Below are 22,535 nucleotides of genomic sequence, written 5' to 3' on the forward strand. Positions count from 1 at the left end.
GGCCTCCTTGGGCAGCGAAGCAAGTGCATTCTGGGAGTTAGTGTCTTTCATCCACAAGAAAAACATTTTCTGGCTTTTCTTCAAAGCTCCAAATTCAAAAATAATTTCACATTTCTTCTACATAAATGACCCATTTTAAATACACATTATTCTTTCCAGAGGTGAAGTATCCCTTGACCATTGGCTAGAAACATTAGCTATAGAGAGGAGTCTACTATATTAGATTTTTAGACCTCTTTCATTAAAATATTATCAAGTCATTATTATAATACAAAACGCATTATATGTATTTAGGTTGTTATTTTAAACCTTTAATAATAATATGGGCAGCTTGGCTCTCAGCATGTTTACAGCATTTGAGATTTGTTTTCTTTTTTTACATTTATTATTTGTTTTCAAATATTATGTTTAGTTTTTCTACTTCATCAAATTTCGTACTTTATGTCCGAGGCACTCTGGAAATCGCGCACAGCAGCTTTTGTGAACAATAAGCCCCGCCTACTTAGATTTGATAGGTCATCTCAACCACGTTGACAGTGACGAGCGCAGTTAGACTGGCGGTCTGGCGCCCAGATGACAAGGACGGTTTTCCTGGCGTTGTAAAATTTTCTTGCAGAAGCAGAACCAAAGTACAGTTAAGATCTGGCAATTATTTCACGACCTATTACTCTTATATACAAAAAAAAAAGAAGAAAAAAAAAAGAAAAGAAATGTCAGCCCTAGAAGAAAATATATTTTGTGACGTCAGTTTTTTGTCTGTCTTTCTCCGCTTATGACTGACGGCACTGCGCATGCGCCTAATGTTTGGACTGTACGTAATACACATATAAACTAATATGCGCATTGAATTGCAAAGTTTAGGTTCATATAAACAGAGCTTCCAGAATCTAGAATCGGTTAAGATTCAGTTACAAAAATGGGTGCATGTAAACGTCCAATAGGTGGCAGTAATACACTCAAAAGGTTTCTAGTTTGCCATGTAAATCCAAAAGAACAAATAAGAGGATGCACAGAAGAGAGACACCAGCGCTGAAAGTTTAAAGAACAGTAATATTTGTTAATTTTAATCCAAACTGCTTTAACGACCGTGTAAGAGTTTGAATGAAAGACCGTTGTGGAGTATTTTCTCTGGATGCTGGATATTTTCAGTCAGTGTTGTTGCCACGCGTGTAAGATTACATGAACCAGCTTGGTATATGAGGTATTTAACTACACATTAACATATTATGTGCTCAGGTTTAGTGTTAATATCTAATAAACACGAATTCTTTTTAGTTTCCAATGTAAGAATTTATGTTATTAACAATATTAATAACGGTCCATAATGTAGCGCTAAGACTCTAATCTAGAGCTGAATTTGGTCTTTAATTTGATTAGTATATATATACACACAAGAGAAAGAAATATTTGCATACACTGAATATATATTTAACAAAATTTATATTATATATATATATAAATAAGAAGAAAAAAAAGAGATTGTCACAAATATAGGCCAAAAAGTCCACTGTTTTGTATTGTCCTGAGGCCACAAATAAAGTGCAACTGCAAGAGTGCAAAACATTTTTGGGTCAACCCTTCATCGATGTCATGTGTTACCAAGTATACATCTGCAGTCATTTAAACACTTATTACCATAATCCATGTTACATACTGGAATCTGATTTTATCCCATAAACAAATATTTGCAATAGTCTACAATAGCCTCATGTACATATCACAACAATCCTTTATTCCAAAAAAAATCTGTTAACATTTTTTTTAATCTGACCATAAAAATGACAATATACTCATTCCCATTATTGAATATCACAAAAGATTACCCCTATACGTCACATGATTAGACATTGCAATGCATAATGAAACAACATTTATAGAAAACAATTAAGAATATATTCCTCATTCATGCCCAAAGGATATTCATGTACATCCCCCCTCTGCAATAGACTCCGGTCCAAATCACCACCCCTACACGATTGTGTTACATGTTCTATAACAACGAAATGTAATCTCAAAATCGAATGGACATCTCATTAAAATTACACACAACTGGAGATTTTTGGTCTTTTCTTCTGATAGCACTCTTACGTTCAATGATATGTGTCTACATTGGTAGAAGTGCATGTATCAAATTGTTTAATCTTATGTACGGTTTGTTGTGCTTCTGAAAAAGGAAGACGGTTTTGAAGAAAATGTTTTCACAACACATACTTAGGTAATACAGTCTATATATGTGTGTGTGTGTTTTCACATTATTTTTCACATAATATCATTCTAACAACTTAATGTTTTAATATGTTTCAGATCAGATGGAAAAGAAAGAGCAAAGACAAGAACTGAAGTGAAATTTCAAAGGTGATGATGCTGTAGTTTGTTTCAGCCTGTTTATACCAATAACATTAGCTTAATGTTCCAGTTTACAGAAGATCACCATTCTGAATGAGCTGAAAACAGGAAACTTCTCAGTTGCTCAGTTTAACATGATGGCCCTGTACTTTTTAGATTGGATATAATCACAGTTCACAGAATATTCCCATCATCCTACAAGAGAAGGACAAACTCCAAGAGTAGCAGCTGAAATCTGTGTGACTGTTAAAGATGGAGTTTATTAAAGAGGAGATTGAAGACATGACTGATCCAGAACCATCCAGAATAAAACATGAAGATACTGAGGAACAAATAGGTTGGTGTCCATTCGTGTTTCTTCATTGTTGATGCTTTGGTAGATGTGAATTAATAAGCATATGGATGTTAGAGAAATGCATCTAAATGATCATAACCTTGTATATAGCAGTTGTCAAACATATTTTAACTACACTCAACAAAATAAAAAATGCAACACTTGTTATTTCCCCCATTTTTCATGAGCTAAACTCAAAGATCTTAGACTTTTTCTATGTACACAAAAGTAGTCAGAACACCTGACTACAACCGTTTAGGTGAGCTATCCGGTTCATTCTACGTAAAAGCGTTACAAGGTGCATTTTATTGATGGCATTTTGAATGCACAGAGATACCGTGACGAGATCCTGAGGCCCATTGTTGATCCATTCATCCACAAACATCACCTCATGTTGTAGCATGATAATGCACGGCCCCATGTTGCAAGTATCTGCACACAATTTCTGGAAGCTGAAAACATCCCAGTTCTTGCATGGCCAGCATACTCAGGACATATCAACCATTGAGCATGTTTGGGATGCTCTGGATCGGTGTATATACAACAGCTATTTCAGGTCCTGCCAATATCCAAAAATCTTCGCACAGCCATTGAAGAGGAGTGGACCACCATTCCACAGGCCACAATCAACAACCTGATACACTCTATGCGAAGGAGATGTGTTGCACTGCATGAGGCAAATGGTGGTCCCACCAGATACTCGCTGGTTTTTGGACCCGCCCAATACAGTAAAACTGGACATTTTAGAGTGGCCTTTTAGTGTGGGCAGCCTAAGGCACACCTGTGAGGTGGATGGATCATCTCGGCAAAGGAGAAGTGCTCACTAACACAGATTTAGACGGATTTGTGAACAATATTTGAGAGAAATATCTTTTGTGTACATAGAAAAGGTCTTAGATCTTTGAGTTCAGCTCATGGAAATCTGAAACCTGATCTCTGTTGCTTTCTGCTATTAAATAAGGGTGATTCTAACTTGATTTCTGTGTATTTTAGACCAGGTGAGAATGAAAGAGCAAATACAAGAACTGAATGAAGTGGAGGAGGAACAATGTTTCTTTAAAACTCAAAGAGCAAAAGCTGAAAATCTGCACACCTGCACTCAGTGTGGAAAGAGTTTCACACAGAAAGGAAACCTTAAAACACACTTAAAAATTCACAATGGGGAGAAACAGTTTTCATGCACTCAGTGTGGAAAGAGTTTCAGACAAAAAGGAAACCTTAAGACTCACTTAAGAATTCACACTGGAGAGAAACCGTATGCATGCACTCAGTGTGAAAAGAGTTTCACACAAAAAGGAGACCTCAATATACACATGAGAATTCACACTGGAGAGAGACCTTATAGATGCACTCAATGCGGAAAGAGTTTCACACAGAAAGGAGACCTTAATATACACATGAGAATTCACACTGGAGAGAAACCGTATACATGCACTCAGTGTGGAAAGAGTTACAAATATTTATCTGATCTCAGAATTCATCTTCGCATTCACTCGGGAGAAAAGCCATTTATCTGTGATCAGTGTGGAAAAGTGTTTATTTCATCATCACATCTAAATAAACACCTGAATGTTCATTCAGACGAGAGGCCTCACGTGTGTTCTCTCTGTGGAAAGAGTTTTTCAAGGCTGGAAGGATTTAAACATCACCAGAAAACACACAATCAAGTGAGAGATCATGTGTGTTGTGACTGTGGGAAGGGATTTACTACATCTAGTCATCTGAAACAGCATCGAAGAACTCATACTGGAGAAAGACCTTACAAGTGCTCATATTGTGACCAGAGTTTCACTCAGTCTGGACACCTGAAATCACACAAGCGAGTTCATACTTGAGAAAAGCCGTACGACTGCACTAAAGTGAGAAGAGTTTTGCCCTAATGCATCATTTTCCTGTCCTTTTAATCAAGCCTGTTAGCTTGATGCATACCTCCAGTATTTGTCTACTATTAAGTTTTAATTGTTTTTCAAACGTGATCTGCTGCAGCTTGTTTTCAGTCTTTCTATATTTATTTGATCAATTTTTTTATCCTTATAATTCAATTAATTTGAAATAAAAACTTAATTAATTATATATTGTAGATGTTTTTTTTTTTTTTTGAGTATATCTGAACAACATGTCTGTGTGTAAATTTGTTTTGCTCATGGGACCATCACAGAGAGCCTCAAAATCACTCCAGAACATTCTCATTCACGGTATCATGCTGGTGGAATGATCTGCCCACCCTCATCTGGAATGCAGAATCCGTCACAGCTTTCAAAAGACAACTAATTATAAATAAAAATTGAAAATAATTAAAAATAAAATAAAAATGATTTCCCTTTCCTTTAAATACTCGCTTATCTGGCTTATGCTACTCCGAGCAACCTTTGTATTTTGAGCACTTCTTGCATTGTTTTTGGCTTTTCACGATGACTCGCTTGGTTTAGTCCTCAGTTCAGTCGCTTTGGATAAAAGTGTCTGCTGCTAAATGACTAAATGTTTTAACAAAATTTGTGTTAATTATTTTTATTTACATTAATCATGGTTGTCAACTTGCCATGAGCAATTATCATTAAAAACAATGCAAATATTGATATTAGTAAAACTCAATGTGTGCCTTTTGCACTTTTTAAAGTACACTTTTACAAATACCCTTATTTAAGGTTTTATTTAGTTATAATGAACAAAAAAATCGAATGAAATTTGGGTCCCACTTTATATTAAGTGGCTTTAAGTACTATGTACTTACATCGAAAAATAAGTACAATGTACTTATTTTGTTCAGATTGTATTGTAAAACACTTTTGTTGCTATTGAGGTGTGATACGGGTAAGGTTAGGGTTAGGTGTGGTTGTATAGGTCGGTTTAAGGGTGGGTTAAGGTGTAAGGGAAGGGTCAACTGTGTAATTACAAATGTAATTACATTTATTAATTACAGCTGTAATTACATGCAGGATATTTCCAAATATAAGTACAATGTAAAAACATGTATGTACACAATAAGTCCATTGTATCAAATTATTAATTTCAATGTAAGTACATAGTACTTAAAGCCACTTAATATAAAGTGGGACCGAAATTTGTTATCCGATTAATTTAAACTTTCTCTATTTCTTTTTCTCAGTCTCCTTATTTGCCCTGTAGCTTTGATTGATAGCCTACTGTCTTTTTTATGTCAGTGAAGAAGGTAAACAAAACAGCTATTTGTTTCATTAATTATTCATTAAGACAAGGCACACAATATGTGCACAATCATTGTTAATCTTATGCCTAATATGATGAAAAGCTTTGTTTATGTTTCTTGTCTTGTCACATTGACAGTTAGGAATTACGTAGGCTAACGTAATGAATCACGAATGAATTTATTAGTTTTCACCCATGATTACTCCGGTCTTTTAACATTTGTTGTTAAATATAAATGTTTAGTTTATCTACTCTCGAAGGTTCACCGTTAACTTATATATATTAAACGTCTCTCCCTCTGGAATCGCACTCAGCAGAACATAAATCCCCGCCTACTTTGATTTGATTGGTCATCTCAACCGTGTTGACAGTGACGAGCGCTGTTAGACTGTAGAGCTCAGATGAGAAGGACGGTTATACTGGCTTGTACAAGATCCGTGCAGAACAAACTATTTTACAATTTTTATTATATAGTTCTATTATATACATAAAAAGGTAGAGGTCTGGACCTCATTGGTGAGTATACAACCCTAGAAGAGACTGAAATTAGCTAAAAATCTCGTGTGACGTCAGTTTTTTTGTTTCTTTCTCTGGTTTTCAACGAGGCGACTGACGCACTGCGCATGCGCATAATGTTTGCTTGGATTCAGACTGCACGTAGGCTAATACAAATAATATGCGCATTGAATTGCAAAGTTTAGTGCTCATATAAACTGAGCTTTCACATTTCCTATTTGTTAAGTTTAGTCTGAGATGCTTAGCGGTCGTGTAATAGTTTGAATGAACTACATTTGTGGAGAAATTTCGCTGGATATTTTCAGTCAGTATGTTGTTGCCACGCGTGAAAGATGACATGAACCAGCTTGCTATATGAGGTATTTAACTACTTATTAACACATTATGTGCTCAGGTTTAGCGTTAATATGTAATAAACACGAAATATTCTTCGTTTCTAATGTAAGAATTGATGTTTACATTGATTAACAATGAAGTGCCCCATAATGTAGCGCTACATAAGGCTAACGTTAGTGCTCTGAATTTATTTAGAGCTGAATTTATTTAGTCTTTAATTTTTGCATAGGCACATACAGATTGCTGGCTAGTAGTTGATTACTGGAATCTGGATAATGTCATAGTATTTGAGTAACGTTAGAGTTTTCTCAGCATTTATTATTAAACACACATTAGCCTTCTTATTGGAATTAGCTATATCACCCAGTCAGTCATTTGACCATATTACTGTTTCTGGAAGGCTTTTGTCTCTCAAACACATTAAAATGCACAAATCACATAATTTTATTTGTATGCAATACAATTTTCGTAGGGACTTTTTTTCTTTGTCTTAAAATATTTAGTTGAATATTACCCTGAGATTTCAAGCAACCATGTTAGGTCAACAGTAAAAATAAGTCAATGATAATAATAATACTAGTTAAATAAAATTAAGTTAATGGTACAATATGTAACATTTTTGTAATAAAATATCTAAAACTCACTTGCCCAGTGTGATATATTTCCTGCAGTTGTGTACTTACAATATCCCAAAAGTTCCCAAAAATGTTTAATTTCAGATAAATTTCTATTTTAAGTAATGGCTCGTCCATGTTCACTTGTCACCTGTCAATGACATAACATCCGCGTTATCCCTGGTTTCCGCTCGTACTGCTATAGTAACCATGGTGACAGACGTGGACAACTGCGTTACATCTAGCGGGCACGCTCACGCTGTTTTTGTTTCGACACAAAAACATTTTGTATAACTTTCAACACAATTCTCAAATGCAGTTTAGTATGATGTGAAGACCAAGTGAAACAGCGCTGCATTCCTCACAAGTTTAATTCGTCTAATAAACAAATAGCACTTCCAGTGCTTGCGAAGACCGAAGTGCCCGCACCCTCATATCACTTGGCTGTGGTTACCAGAGGTAAAAACGATATAAATACGGTTCGTTTTCTCACACAAACCGCTCGTTTCGTGTCTTAGGCCATCAACGTGTACATACAATTTACGAGTCATTAAATCATGTTTCATTTGGACTCTGTGCATGCTCTTTGAGGTGGACCCCATAGACCTCCATTATATGACTGACAGACAAGAACGGTTTGACCTAAAATTATCAAAATTGAAACTACTGCGGAAACAAAGACACCTACATCTTGGATGCCCTCGAGGTAAGCTAAAATACACCAAAAAATTAATTTAAAGTGAACTATCCCTTTAAGATGGACTTTGACACCATTTTCTTCTACATCTTCTGTACAGCCGAAACAATTTTTGTTGCATTATTTTCCTGTTATCATCTGTATTTTTTAAAGCGCTATATTAATAAAGGTGACTTGACTAGAAGTAATCCATACCATTATTTACATATGAAAAATATCCTAAATTATATTTTTTCATATCATAGTCAAGTCAAATTTTTATTTATGAAGTGCTTTCTACAATACTGATTGATTCGACAGGAACATTAAAACATAACAGGAAATTAATCCAACAAAGTTTATGGATTAATGGTAATAAGTTTAAAGTTAAATGTACTTAAATTTGATTTACTTGTTACCTTTGTGTGTTTGAATAAGTTGGTACAATATTTAAAACAATTAAACTTAAAACCAATAAATACGTTTATATTGTTGTGTTTTTGTTGGCGGCAGATAATATAGGCAAGGCAAGTTTATTTCTAGCACATTTCGTACACAAAGTGCTTTACATAGAAAAGAAATTAATGATCTTAGACATCACCATAATGAATGAGCTGAAAACAGGGAACTTTTGGAGACAAAGAGGTTTTTCAGCTGCTCAGTTTAACATGATGTTCCTGTACTTTTTAAATGCAGATTGGATAAAAAACACAGTGATCACAGTTCACACCTGCAGTGAAGCCCCTCCCACAACAATTCACCAATAAATACTGGGAATATTCCCATCATCCTACAAGAGAAGGACAAACTCCAGGAGTAGCAGCTGAAATCTGTGTGACTGTTAAAGATGGAGTTTATTAAAGAGGAGATTGAAGACATGACTGATCCAGAACCATCCAGAATAAAACATGAAGATACTGAGGAACCGATAGGTTGGTGTCCATTCTTGATTCTTCATTGTTGATGCTTTGGTAGATGTGAATGAATAAGCAGTATATGGATATTAAATGATGGAGAAATATATCTAAATGATCGTAACCCTTTTATCATAATTAGAGGTCGACTAGAGGTGGATTTTACCAATAACTAGGTTTGACATAATCTTGCAGATAACTTATTAATGAACTGATATATTTTTAAAATGGAACAACAAACAACACTTCAAAGTGTGCAACACACCAAGTTTTTGTGCATCGGCCAACTAAGTTTTCTCACTGTGTTCCGCAACGCCGGCTGAAATTTGTTCTCGTCGGCTCTGTTTCGACATGTTGAATCAGCGTCGGGCCGTCAGTGAAAGAGGGAACTCTGATGGGCTGTTCAGCTTAGTGAAAGTCAAGAGTCAATGCACGAGAATAAAAGCAAAACAGCGAGCAAAGGTCAAAACTCATCTTATCCAAGTGTTCCTTGGCGAATATTTCAGTATTAACACGAGCGGAGTGGAATAAAGAAAGGTTTTATCAGGATTGAAATTCAAAACAGTAAGCACGCATTGCTTTGTTTGTGAAACCTGATCTCTGTTGCTTTCTGCTATTTAATAAGGGTTCACTTGAACTGATTCTAACTTGATGTGTTTTTTAGACCAGGTGGAAGTGAAAGTGCAAAGTCAAGAACTGAAAGAAGATGAAGAGGAGGAGGAACATAATTCCGTTATAACTCAAAGAGCAAAATCCAAAAAACTGTACACCTGCACTCAGTGTGGAAAGATTTTCCAACAAAAAGGAAACCTTGAGGCGCACATGAGAATTCACAATGGTGAGAAACCATATGCATGTCCTCAGTGTGGAAAGAGTTTCACACAAAAAGGATACCTTAAGACACACTTAATAATGCATTCTGGAGAGAAACCACATGCATGTCCTCATTGTGAAAAGAGTTTCGTACAAAAAGGATACCTTAAGATACACATGAGAACTCACACTGGAGAGAAACCGTATACGTGCCCTCAGTGTGAAAAGAGTTTCGCACAAAAAGGAGACCTTAGAACGCACTTGAGAATTCACACTGGAGAGAAACCGTATACATGCACTCAGTGTGGAAAGAGTTACACATATTCATCTGATCTCAGAATTCATCTGCTCCGTCACTCTGGAGAAAAACCTTTTGTCTGTGATCAGTGTGGGAAAGAGTTTATTTCATCAACACATCTAAATAAACACCTGACTGTTCATTCAGACGAGACGCCTATATTGTGTTCTCTCTGTGGAAAGAGTTTTGCAAGGCTGGAAGGATTTAAACGGCACCAGAAAATGCATAATGAAGTGAGAGATCATGTGTGTTGTGACTGTGGGAAAGGGTTTACTACATCTAGTCATCTGAAACAGCACCGAAGAATTCATACTGGAGAAAAACCTTTCAAGTGCTCATATTGTGACAAGAGATTCACTCAGTCTGCAAACCTGAAATCTCACGAGCGACTTCATACTCGAGAAAAGCCGTACGTCTGTACTGTTTCACCCAAAGAATCTAGTGACTCGTATTAAAAAGCATTGTTCTGTATCACAATGAGCAAATGTTGTCTTCAGATCCTAAACCTCTTAAGTAAATCATGTGAGATTCACAATCACATAAAGTAAATGTGTAGTTAGTTAACTAATAAACTAAAAATTTATTGGAGAAAAATATTGATTTGAAATGAAATTTTATGTAACGTTTATTTAAAGAAATATCAAAATGACTGGAAACAAATGTAAGAAATAAGAAGCAATTCCTAAAGGTTTTTTTAACCTGTTAACTGTCACCCCCCCTTTTTTGAATAGACATGAAAATGCACATTTCGAACTTAAATGGTTGTAATTCAAGAATGCTTTGGAATATAGACATATGATTGGTCTTGTTTTAAAGAAGACATTTGGCAGATTTTTGTAGAAGTGAAATAAATTAAGAAAGTGAAACAGAAAAAAAGTTATAGAAGTTTGAGTTTATGGAAATGTACAATGTAAAAATATTAATTATTCATATTTTACATAAAATATATATTTTCAAAACCTGGGCTACTCTAAAATGGCAGAAAGATCAAAGACAAAAATCTGAACAAGTTGTGTTTCAAATTTTAGGTTGATATCTCAAAAAATGAGCTTTCAGTAAGATTTTGTTTGAGCGCAGTACCAAACTTTTTCACTAGGGCACAATCAGACTCCATTACTGCCCATATAAGGGCGCCTGCATTTCCATTCGTGTTTTAAGTGATATGAACCATTATTTTCACAATTTTCATACAATTTCTGAAGTAGAGATCCTATTCAGAAGTAGCATGGGAAGTTTGGCAGATTTTGATATGAATTGAACCTCTAAGAAACACATACAAAGAACACGCATGAAAGTCATAGCTAGCTGACACGTCACAAATGGTGAATTTATTATTTTTTTCTTGATATTTCAAACTTTTCAGACCTTTTTTTCCCAAAATAATTGAATGGATTCTATCTTTTGAACTTTTGGCATGAAAACAAACTGAGGTATCTACCATTTTTTCATGATTTTTCATGTTTACTGCTATTTTAAAATAAAGGTCTGAACACGCCTTATGAGTATCAATATATTCTTGTTTTATATTGATAAATTATGGCTCCTCTGTAATATATTTTGAAAATCAGTCACCAAATATGGAAACTAGAGATTGTAAGCTTTCAAATGATATATAGTTTGTCAATATTATTTAAGGTATTTACTAAGATATTATTGTTTTAAAAATATAGTGGCAAACGTCCCACCTGTGGGACGGTGACAGTTAAGTGGTTAATATGTAGATTTTTGTTTTACTTCTGTTTTTCGTTTACATGAAACCTGCTATTTGATTAACAGATGTATTAAAAAGTCGACCCATTTCTCTGCAATATAAAAGTAGTTTTTGTATGCGTCTATACATGTCTGTAAGCTCTGTACAATAACTCTAAATAAAATTAACATTTCACTGACAATGTGTGATTTTTGTGTGAAAACGTTATCTACAGATCAGATGAAGCAAATGTATATTGAAATAAACATGTTCTGTGGTGTTGGTGTAACTTTGATTTGTTATTTAGTCGCCTGTAGCCTATATATATATCATAGAACAATATACTTTATAAATGACTTAAAATTTATATATATATGAAGAGTTCAGATGCAAAAGCCTCTAAGTGCCATTTGAAATTTTCTTCTAGAATGATAATTTTTATCAAGCTTGTATATTTAAGTTCAGTGATTTCACTTAAATGGCAATGATAATTACCTATTAATTGTTATTTAAGTGAAATTACTGAACTAAATATACAAGTTTGATAAAAATCATCATTAAAGAAGAAAATTTCAAATGGCATTTAGAGGCTTTTGCATCTGAACTCTTCATATATAGGCAAGTCAGAACAATATAGTTTATAAATGATTTAAAATTTATATATATATATGTTGAGTAATTTATAAAGTATATTGTTTTGACTTGCCTGATTTCCATTCATAGGTTCTGAATTGCAACTACTGTATATCGTTCACATTATCATACCTTAACTTGGGACAATGGCAGTGTTCAGGGGAGGTGCATACAACAGAGCTTTCTCAGTTTATTGTATGAGGAACCTAGAGGTAACATTTAATAAATTTGTAATACAACACTTCAACCCGATAGAACACTTTTAGGATGATTTAGACCGGAGACTGCAAGCCATATATCACTCTGTCCAAGGTCTGTGGTAGGCGTTCTGGCGCAATATGGTTGATGTTGCATCATCCAAGTGGATTCTGCACATTGGTGTCATTTTGGGTGTTCCTGTGCACTTCTTGTAACACATTATTTGTCATTGTGAGGTATTTTCCAAGACATTGAAAAGTACCCCTTATCACACAACGTTGCCCTGAGGCAACAAAAAGAAAAACTGTAATTTTTTAAAATATACTTTTCATGTTTAAACTGGATTTGTGATTAGTGATTCCCAAACCTCATGGGACCCAATTAATTTTTAATTGGTTGCAGTCATGTGAAGAACGTAATGAATAAGGGCTTAAGAAAACTTTCCAGTGTATAGGGCTAATTTTCTAGAAAAACGACAGTAAATGCGTATGTTCTCATTTCTAGTACATTATAAAGTACAATATAATCTGATATGATGACATTACAGTAATTATTACAGTGAAAGCTAACGTTTTAATATAAATTATTTTATTTGGGGGTTAGTTTTTTCCACATGAGACAAGCAGTTCTACTGTTTATTTATAAATATAATTGCAATACTCTATATAATAAATGTTCTAAAGCTATTTCTGAGGCAGGAACAGATTTTAAAATAGCTTTCAAAACTTTTGTCTTATAGCTTGTTGAAGTAAATAAAACGGAAACTATACTGGAATGAGTAAGAAATGCTTTTCATCAACTATAGCTTGGTGGTCCTGTTATTTCGCTCTGCGCCAGTGTTTATGTGGAAGAAAGAGTTGCTGACACGATCGAGAGACTGGTTTAGTCAAGCCTTTAATGGCGGACGACGAGGAGGATACAACACACACACACGACACGCGCACCCACGCGCATGCGCAGCCAGGGTCAGCATAACGTTCAACGTCACAGAACACGTCACGATCCACATACTGGCGCTGTTGTTTATACTAGAAACAGATTGTACATAGATACGGGGCCATATTCAGGTTAATGGCATATCGACATTTCTGCTCAAACAACTTTACAAAGAGAAGCTACAATATGTCGGTAAACAGTGTAAGGCAGTACTTTGTAGTCAAACAACAACAAAACCGTCCTGATATTTGAATGTGCCTAAGTGTGGTTTCCACTTTGTGAGCACAAACCTACAAAAATGTATAGATTAAATGAGAGAAAGTGCAATATTTGACATTAGACTCTTGTTTTCTAAATCAGGGTTCACTTGAAATTGTACATTTATCCTCCTTAAACTGAGTATATGTTTATTTCTGACCAGATGGAGATGAAAGAGAAACGACAAGAACTGAAGTTAAAGGCAATGATGCTGTAGTTTGTTTCAGCCTGTTGACACCAATACAATGAACGTAATATGCCAATTTACTGAAGATCTCAGACATCACCAAAATGAATGAGCTGAAAACAGGGAACTTTTGGAGACAAAGAGGTTTTTCAGCTGCTCAGTTTAACATGATGGCCCTGTACTTTTTAAATGCAGATTGGATAAAAACACAGTGATCACAGTTCACACCTGCAGTGAAGCCCCTCCCACAACAATTCACCAATAAATACTGGGAATATTCCCATCATCCTACAAGAGAAGGACAAACTCCAGGAGTAGCAGCTGAAATCTGTGTGACTGTTAAAGATGGAGTTTATTAAAGAGGAGATTGAAGACATGACTGATCCAGAACCATCCAGAATAAAACATGAAGATACTGAGGAACAAACAAGTTGGTGTCCATTCTTGATTCTTCATTGTTGATGCTTTGGTAGATGTGAATTAATAAGCAGTGAATTGAAGATAAATGATGAAGAAATACATTCAAAATGTAATGTATTATTGTAAAACATATTTTTCTATATTAACGAGTGAGTGACAGAACAAAAAGTGAAAGATCTGATTTCTGTTGCTTTCTGCTATTAAATAATGATTCACTTGAACTGTTTCTAACTGTATTTCTGTGCATTTTAGACCAGGTGAAAGTGAAAGAGGAAAGACAAGAACTGAATGAAGTGAAGGAGGAACAGCATAACTTTACAATTCAAAGAACAAAAGCCAAAAAGACGCACACCTGCACTCAGTGTGGAAAGAGTTTTACTCGAGCATCAACTCTCAGTGATCATCTGTTCATTCACTCTGGAGAAAAGCCATTTAACTGTGATCAGTGTGGTAAAGATTTTAGTTCATCATCACAACTAAAAAAACATCTGAAAGTTCATTCAGGTGAGAAGCCTTATGTGTGTTCTCTCTGTGGAAAGAGTTTTTCACGTCTGGACAATTTTAAACTGCACCAGAAAACACACAATGAAGTGAGAGATCATGTGTGTCGTGACTGTGGGAAGAGCTTTACTAGATCTGTTGATCTGAAACGGCACCAAATAATTCATACTGGAGAAAAACCTTACATGTGCTCATATTGTGACAAGAGTTTCACTCATTCTGGATCTCTGAAATATCATGAGCGAGTTCACACTGGAGAGAAGCCGTACCACTGTACTCAGTGTGGAAAGAGTTTCACACATAAAGGACAATTTAACTCACACATGAGAATTCACACTGGAGAGAAACCGTATACATGCACTCAATGTGGAAAGAGTTTTACTCGTTCATCAGCTCTTAGAAGTCATCGGTGTATTCACTCTGGAGAAAAGCCATTTAACTAATAAAGTGTGGTAAAGAGTTTTTTCACGGCTGTTTGGTTTTAAACTGCACCAGAAAACACTTTTACGTTTGTTTGTTTAGTTTAATAAAGCCTGTTTTTACATAAACAGAAATATCTACAATAGCACAAATCTGTACAATTACTCTATGCAATAACAAATAAAATGACCATTTCACTGGCATTGTGTGATTCTGTGAGTAAAAGCTTTCTACAGATTCAATAATGAAATAAACTGAGATTCAGATGTGAATCTCAAAACAACTGTGACGTAAAATCTGTGACTTTAAACAACAAAAACTATTTACATGATGGAATTTAGGATGGAAAGTTGGACATGGTTCAGTTCAGTTCAGTTCAGTTAGACATCTGATTCAGATCAGTTGGACATGGCTGTTAACAAGAGGTAAAAACTATATAAATACTGTTCGTTTTCTCACACAAACCGCCCGTTTCGTGTCTTAGGCCATCAATGTGTACTTACATTTACGAGTCATTAAATCATGTTTAATTTTGACTTCTCTGTGCATGCTCTTTGACGTGGACCCCATAGACCTTCATTATATGACTGACAGACAACACCAGTTTGACCGAAAAATGTCAAAATTGAAAATACTGTGAAAACAAAGACACCTACATCTTGGATGCCCTCGAGATAAGCTAAAACATATGTAAAAAAAATAATAATTTCAAAGTGAACCATCCTTTTAAGCCTAGAAGCTGCATATCATGAAAGCTCAAGCAAATAAAGAGGTATTGGTAGGGGTGTTATTCGATTTTGAGAAAGCATGAATGAAGTAAGGAACTTGGGTGTTGAATCATTTAATATGGAAAGCATTTTGAAAGTAGATAAATTACATCAAGAACAAGATGAAATATATAGTGATTTTATAAATTTTGATAAAGGAATATGAATAGTCTAGGGAATTTAAAGTAATTGGGTTAAAATTATAATTATTCATTTCATACTTTTGTTTATTTAAGTTGTTAATTTTGTATTTGCGTATTAGTGCTTTACACTCCAGTCCAGTTGGTGGCGGTAATGCACAGAAAGTTAGTTTGCCAACCGCTATTGAACTATAGAAGAAGAAGAATAGTAGCGTTCCTGTGTTTTTATCTTCCCGTGGATTACTCGTGGACTGTTTTCTATAGTGGACTGATTTATGCAAGTTTTCTTACTTTTTTTTCTTTGTCTCTACTGTTGTGTTTGCTGGGGATCGACCCTGATTGTACGATCCAAGATTACAATAAAGCTGCAAATGATGAATCCTCACTTTGCTAAAAAGCCTCGTTACAATTAAATAAAGTTATAAGTTTAGAAGTGCCATTAAACTGGAATAACGTTATTTATGCGTTTTTTTTTCTGCCAACTGATGTATTTTTTATTAACGCGCGTTAAAAAAAAATCTCCACATATCGTTTTGGTGGATTGAGTCTGTGGAAATGTCCTTGCGTTTAGCTTTCATTTTGATGTAATGTATGTTTTTAGCCATATGTGACCTGTGCATTTGATGAATTGTGTGATGTTGAGTGGATGCAAGTTTGAATAACTTAAATCACGGAGACACGTTCATACGACTTGCTGTTTTACTGAACTTTTATTCTTGTCTTAGTTTTTAGGATACAACCCAACACATCTTTAGACTGCTAGCGCCATCCCCAGGTAACGAATAATAATACAATTCCCATACATCACATCTCCCCTCTTAAAGGTCCCGTTCTTCGTGATCCCATGTTTCAAACTTTAGTTAGTGCGTAAAGTTGTTGTTGGAGTATAAATAATATCTGTAAAATTATAAAGCTCAAATTTCTATGCCAAGCGAGATATTTTATTTAACAGAAGTAGCCTACATCGAACGGCCCGTTTGGACTACCCATCTCCCCATTACCGGATTGTTGCGCAATATCGCATCTAATTTTGTCTATAGTAGGCCTATAAACAAATGTTATGTTACTCTGTTTATTGATGTTTTTACTCTATGTGTACAGTTTTTGGAGGATTTATTATATATTTTAAATTTATATAAATAAATAAATTAAAAACAGTTATACAAAACAGCTTTTTTATATATATATATAAAAAGGTTAATTTAACACAAATTTCTAAATTTAATTTGATGGATAAATGAACATGGATAATTTGACATGGTTTAGTGTAAAATTGTTGCCCATCTTTTGGGAAGTGCAATTTTAATAGATGGCTATAGAGCTCCACAATAAGCTTTTTGCTATTTGACTGACTGAAAGATATTTTTTCTTTCAGTCAGTGAAAGAAAATATTCACTGACTGTGTCTGAATATTAATTCAGAAAAACAGAGCAAAAACTTTTTTTCTCATGAAAAATCAACTCATTAATTCAGAAAAACAGAGCAAAAACTTTTTTTTTCTCATGAAAAATTAACTGGTTAATTCAGAAAAACAGAGTAGATTTTTTTTTCTTCAAGTGAATGCAATACGCCTCCGTAATACACAATTATAATAATAAAAAGGAATTTTAGACAAATATATCCTGTTTTGTTAATCAAACCTGAAAAAGATATTTACAAAGAAAAAAAGTAGTTTTTAGAATTTATCATTTTCAGGGTTTTTTTCTTCTTTCATATAATAGTACAAATGTAATCTACACGTCAGTTACTAACTGTAACAGAACAGATATGAACAGTTATATTACATATAGAGAACGCTCAAGGGTTAAGTAAAAATAGACCAAAGTTGCCTTTGCTCGACTTCTTGTGGTTGCCGTCCTGCCTCGGATTCTGTTCGCAAATCAAGCATGATCAATTTAAAGTTTGTTAACTTATTCGTATCAGTCTGATGCGCGCGAGTATGGACTGTGATTGGATGATGAGGTTGTGATAATGATGACTGATGATGAGGTTGTGTCGTGTTGCTTTTGTGTTAGTCGGTAGTAAGATCAGCGTGCCGTCAATAAACGGGGCACATAATAGGCTCATTTATGGGGCGTTCCGGCTAATATGGAACAGACGGTAATCCCACAGCGAATTTTACCTCAGCATTTGCCGCGTCTACGGAATACTCGGCTTCAATTACCGTACGTGTTCTTCACTGGGTGGAAGAGGATCCTCTTTTCTGGTAGTGAGTGGGCCTGCACTAGCATCGTATTTCAGTGCCTCTTTATCTCTGAGTGCCAACTTTTTAGATGTGAAACCAAAGTGTGCGAGTGCTACACTCTGATTTATTTTTCGCTTGCTAGCCATTTTTAGTGACTTCTCAGTTTCTACTGTTTGGCGCATATGGCTAATTTGCATACGCGCACAGGCTGGCTCCGCTTTGGAAAAATAAACACATTTGTGATTGTGAATAAATGTTTTTAATTCCGAATACAGACATGGTGAGCCCCCGTATTTCGCACACTGCTTTTGTGTTCATTTGTACATCCGAACACTGAGCAACTGCCATGCTTCGCTCGTTTGCAAGACATGACATCTCTCGAAGAAAAACTAAAATCTCAAAGCTATTTCTCTAGGAAAAAGTAAAATCGCACCTGCGTGTTCGTACGTCCTGTTCCTAGCTCGTTTTCTCATGGTCGGGCCAAATTCTCCGTGCGGGCAAAGCAGAGAAAGGGGAGTAACCTTTCCCCCGTATGACGTTATATAGGGGAGATTCAAGATCAGCGCGTCTGAGATGCAGACGGATGCAGAGAAGAAAAATTCTAGACACGAGGGGACCAAGTACAGTCTAGGGGAACTCAAATTAATGTTAAAAAACCTCAGAAAATGAGAATTTTTATGTCAGGGGCCCTTTAAAATAGATTTAAAAAGTTTTGTCTAATAGCTTGTTGAATAAAATGAAACAGAAACTATACTGAATGCTTTTCAACTAAAACGTGGTTGTCCTGTTATTTCGCTCTGTTGTTTATATTATAGAAACAGACATTGTATATAGATACGGGGCCATATTCAGGTTTATGGCATATCGACATTTCTGCTCAAACAACTTCTACAAAGAGAAGCTACAATATGTGGGTAAACAGTGTAAGGCAGTACTTTGTCTAGTCAAACAACAACAAAACCGTCCTGATATTTGAATGTGCCTAAGTGTGGTTTCCACTTTGTGAGCACAAACCTAAAAAAAGTATAGATTAAATGAGAGAAAGTGAAAGATCTGACATTAGACAGATACCTGATTCTTGTTTTCTGAATCAGGGTTCACTTGAAATTGTGCATTTATCCTCCTTAAACTGAGTCTTATATGTTTATTTCTGACCAGATGACGACAAGAACTGAAGTTAGAGTTGATGATGCTGTAGTTTGTTTCAGCCGGTTGACACCAATACAGCGATCTTAATGTGCCAATTTACTGAAGATCTCAGACGTCACCAAAATGAATGAGCTGAAAACAGGGAACTTTTGAGACAAAGAGTTTTTTCAGCTGCTCAGTTTAACATGATGTTCCTGTACTTTTTAAATGCAGATTGGATAAAAACACAGTGATCACAGTTCACACCTGCAGTGAAGCCCCTCCCACAACAATTCACCAATAAACACTGGGAATATTCCCATCATCCTACAAGAGAAGGACAAACTCCAGGAGTAGCAGCTGAAATCTGTGTGACTGTTAAAGATGGAGTTTATTAAAGAGGAGATTGAAGACATGACTGATCCAGAACCATCCAGAATAAAACATGAAGATACTGAGGAACAAACAGGTTGGTGTCCATTCTTGATTCTTCATTGTTCATGCTTTGGTAGATGTGAATTAACACGTATATGGATGATAAATGATAGAGAAATACTTTCAAAATATCATAACCTTGTCTATAGCAGTTGTCAAACATATTTTTCGTATATTAACGAGTGAGTGACAGAACAAAGAGTGAAAGTTCTGATCTCTGTTGCTTTCTGCTATTAAATAAGGGTTCACTTGAACTGATTCTAACTGTATTTCTGTGTATTTTAGACCAGGTGAGCGTGAAAGAGGAAAGACAAGAACTGAATGAAGTGAAGGAGGAACATCGTAACTTTACAATTCAAAGAACAAAAGCCAAAAAGACGCACACCTGTACTCAGTGTGGAAAGATTTTCTCACAGAAAGGAGACCTTGACACACACATGAGAATTCACACTGGAGAAAAACCGTATACATGCACTCAGTGTGGAAAGAGTTTCCCTCAGAAAGTACACCTTAACACACACATGAGAATTCATACTGGAGAGAAACCGTATACATGCACTCAGTGTGGAAAGAGTTATTCTGATTCATCAACTCTCAGTTATCATCTGCGCATTCACTCTGGAGAAAAGCTATTCAACTGTGATCAGTGTGGTAAAGATTTTATTTCATCAAAACATCTAAAACAACACCTGAAAGTTCATTCAGATGAGAAGCCTTATGTGTGTTCTCTCTGTGGAAAGAGTTTTTCAAGACTGGATCATTGTAAACTGCACCAGAAAACACACAATGAAGTGAGAGATCATGTGTGTTGTGACTGTGGGAAGGGATTTACTACATCTAGTCATCTGAAACAGCACCGAAGAATTCATACTGGAGAAAAACCTTACAAGTGCCCGGATTGTGGCAAGAGTTTCACTCATTCTGGATCTCTGAAATATCATGAGCGAGTTCATACTGGAGAGAAGCCGTACGACTAAACTCAGTGTGGGAAGAGTTTCTCCTACTGGAATCAAGAATGGACAAAATGGAGAAAAGCCATTTAAAGGAGTGGTCTAATGAAACATCGGTACGTCAATCGTTCTCTGAGTTTTGTTTTCATGATAATCGAATGTAAAGAGCTTTATCTCTAAAAACTGTTTAGCGTATAATGCTAGTAATGGGGGCATTGACTAAGTAAAAAGAAATCGCTAGTTTATACCACTAACAAGGCTCAAAATAGCCACACACTAACGCAGTAACATAATGAGGCTAGAAACTTCCAACCTTTCTGCCTCCTTCACGTGGTGAGACGACAACAATCCGGCTTTAGATTCTGTATATTCGGCAATTTCTTTTCCAACAATGGACCGAATAGCTTTTCTCACGTCTTTCTCTGCTGCCATTACTGAACTCAAACTGACGCGCTACATCATCATCGTTCGCAGCCACTCCCTTTATTCGCTGATTGGTCCTACAAAAAATTGATGTCTGGATACCTAAGGATACATGGCTCTGCTGAGGATATACAGCAGTCCCAGACGTAGTACTGAAGGAAAATGAAATTGAGCGGAAGTGCGTAGGAGGGCGCAGCCAGGCTACCACCTCGCCAGACTATTTCAATTTTCTGAATTTTCTTAAATGTTAAATAAAGAAACATGGTAAAAAGATGAAAATGACTTGATTTTACTTTCAATTCCTTTTACATTCTCCAAGGTATTAACATTAACATTTTTCATAACTCCATGTAGGACGTTTGTGTCCATAAATGTAAGCACTAGTAATGCAATATTTAGAAAATGTACTCTTGATACTCAAGTACTTCAGTATTTTACTTAAGCAGACATCTGACTGTAGTACTTTTAGTTGTACCTGAGTAAAATTTAGCAAAGGGTATCTGTACTTTTACTCAAGTAATAAAGCTGTGTACTCTGTCCGCCTCTTTTAGCCTTAAAATTCTTTGTGAATATGGCCCCAGAATAAGATATGCATCCAGATGTGAAGACGAAAAATGAAATCCTACTGGAGACCCTTTAGATGCAGATTTTAATATATATATATATATATATTAGGGCTGTGCAAAAGTTAATTGCGATTAATCGCATCCAAAATAAAAGGCTGTGTTTACATAGTATATTTGTGTGTGCTGTATATAATTATTTTGTATATATAAATACACACACATACATGTATATATTTAAGAAAATGTGTTATTCCTATATAAAATATTTATATTTATATAATATAGATTATGTATTTATATATATATACAGAATTTAAGCGCAAATAATTCTTAATTATATACATGCATGCATAGGTATTTATATATACAAAATAATTATATACAGCACACTCAAGTCAAATATATTATGTAAAACAGACTTTTATTTTGGATGCGATTAATCGCAATTAACTTTTGCACAGCCCTAATATATATATATATATATATATATATATCTTGAAAATTATTTTAAATCTTTTCAGCAATATGGAATGCAGGAAAGCTTCCTTCTTCATGGAAGCATGGAATAATAAAACCAGTAGGCAAACCTGGAAAGGCCAAATCCAATCCAGTTAATTATAGGCCAATTAACTTCTCATTTATGTAAACTGATGAAAAAAATGGTTAGACTAAACTAAACATTGGAA

General features: G+C 35.2%; 1 protein-coding gene and 1 pseudogene across 2 annotated transcripts in view; both read left to right on the plus strand.

Moving 5' to 3' along the window:
* The first annotated feature begins 619 nt into the window (after positions 1 to 619).
* LOC120470752 (uncharacterized) lies at positions 620 to 20,953 on the plus strand (annotated as a pseudogene). Its single transcript, XR_016146768.1, has 9 exons — positions 620 to 1,201; positions 2,305 to 2,355; positions 2,503 to 2,683; positions 3,674 to 4,539; positions 8,829 to 8,919; positions 9,566 to 10,460; positions 14,110 to 14,147; positions 14,587 to 15,268; positions 20,290 to 20,953. The product of XR_016146768.1 is annotated as an uncharacterized LOC120470752 (transcript).
* Positions 16,358 to 22,535, plus strand: part of LOC120470735 (uncharacterized) — a 60,871-nt gene continuing 54,693 nt past the window's right edge. Inside the window, exon 1 of the mRNA XM_089120694.1 lies at positions 16,358 to 16,439. The gene's annotated coding sequence lies outside the window, so the exon portion shown is untranslated. The remainder of the gene's footprint in view (positions 16,440 to 22,535) is intronic.

The sequence above is a fragment of the Pimephales promelas genome, chromosome 16 (genome assembly GCF_988280905.1).
Source record: "Pimephales promelas chromosome 16, fPimPro1.hap1.1, whole genome shotgun sequence".
Lineage (NCBI taxonomy): Eukaryota > Metazoa > Chordata > Actinopteri > Cypriniformes > Leuciscidae > Pimephales > Pimephales promelas.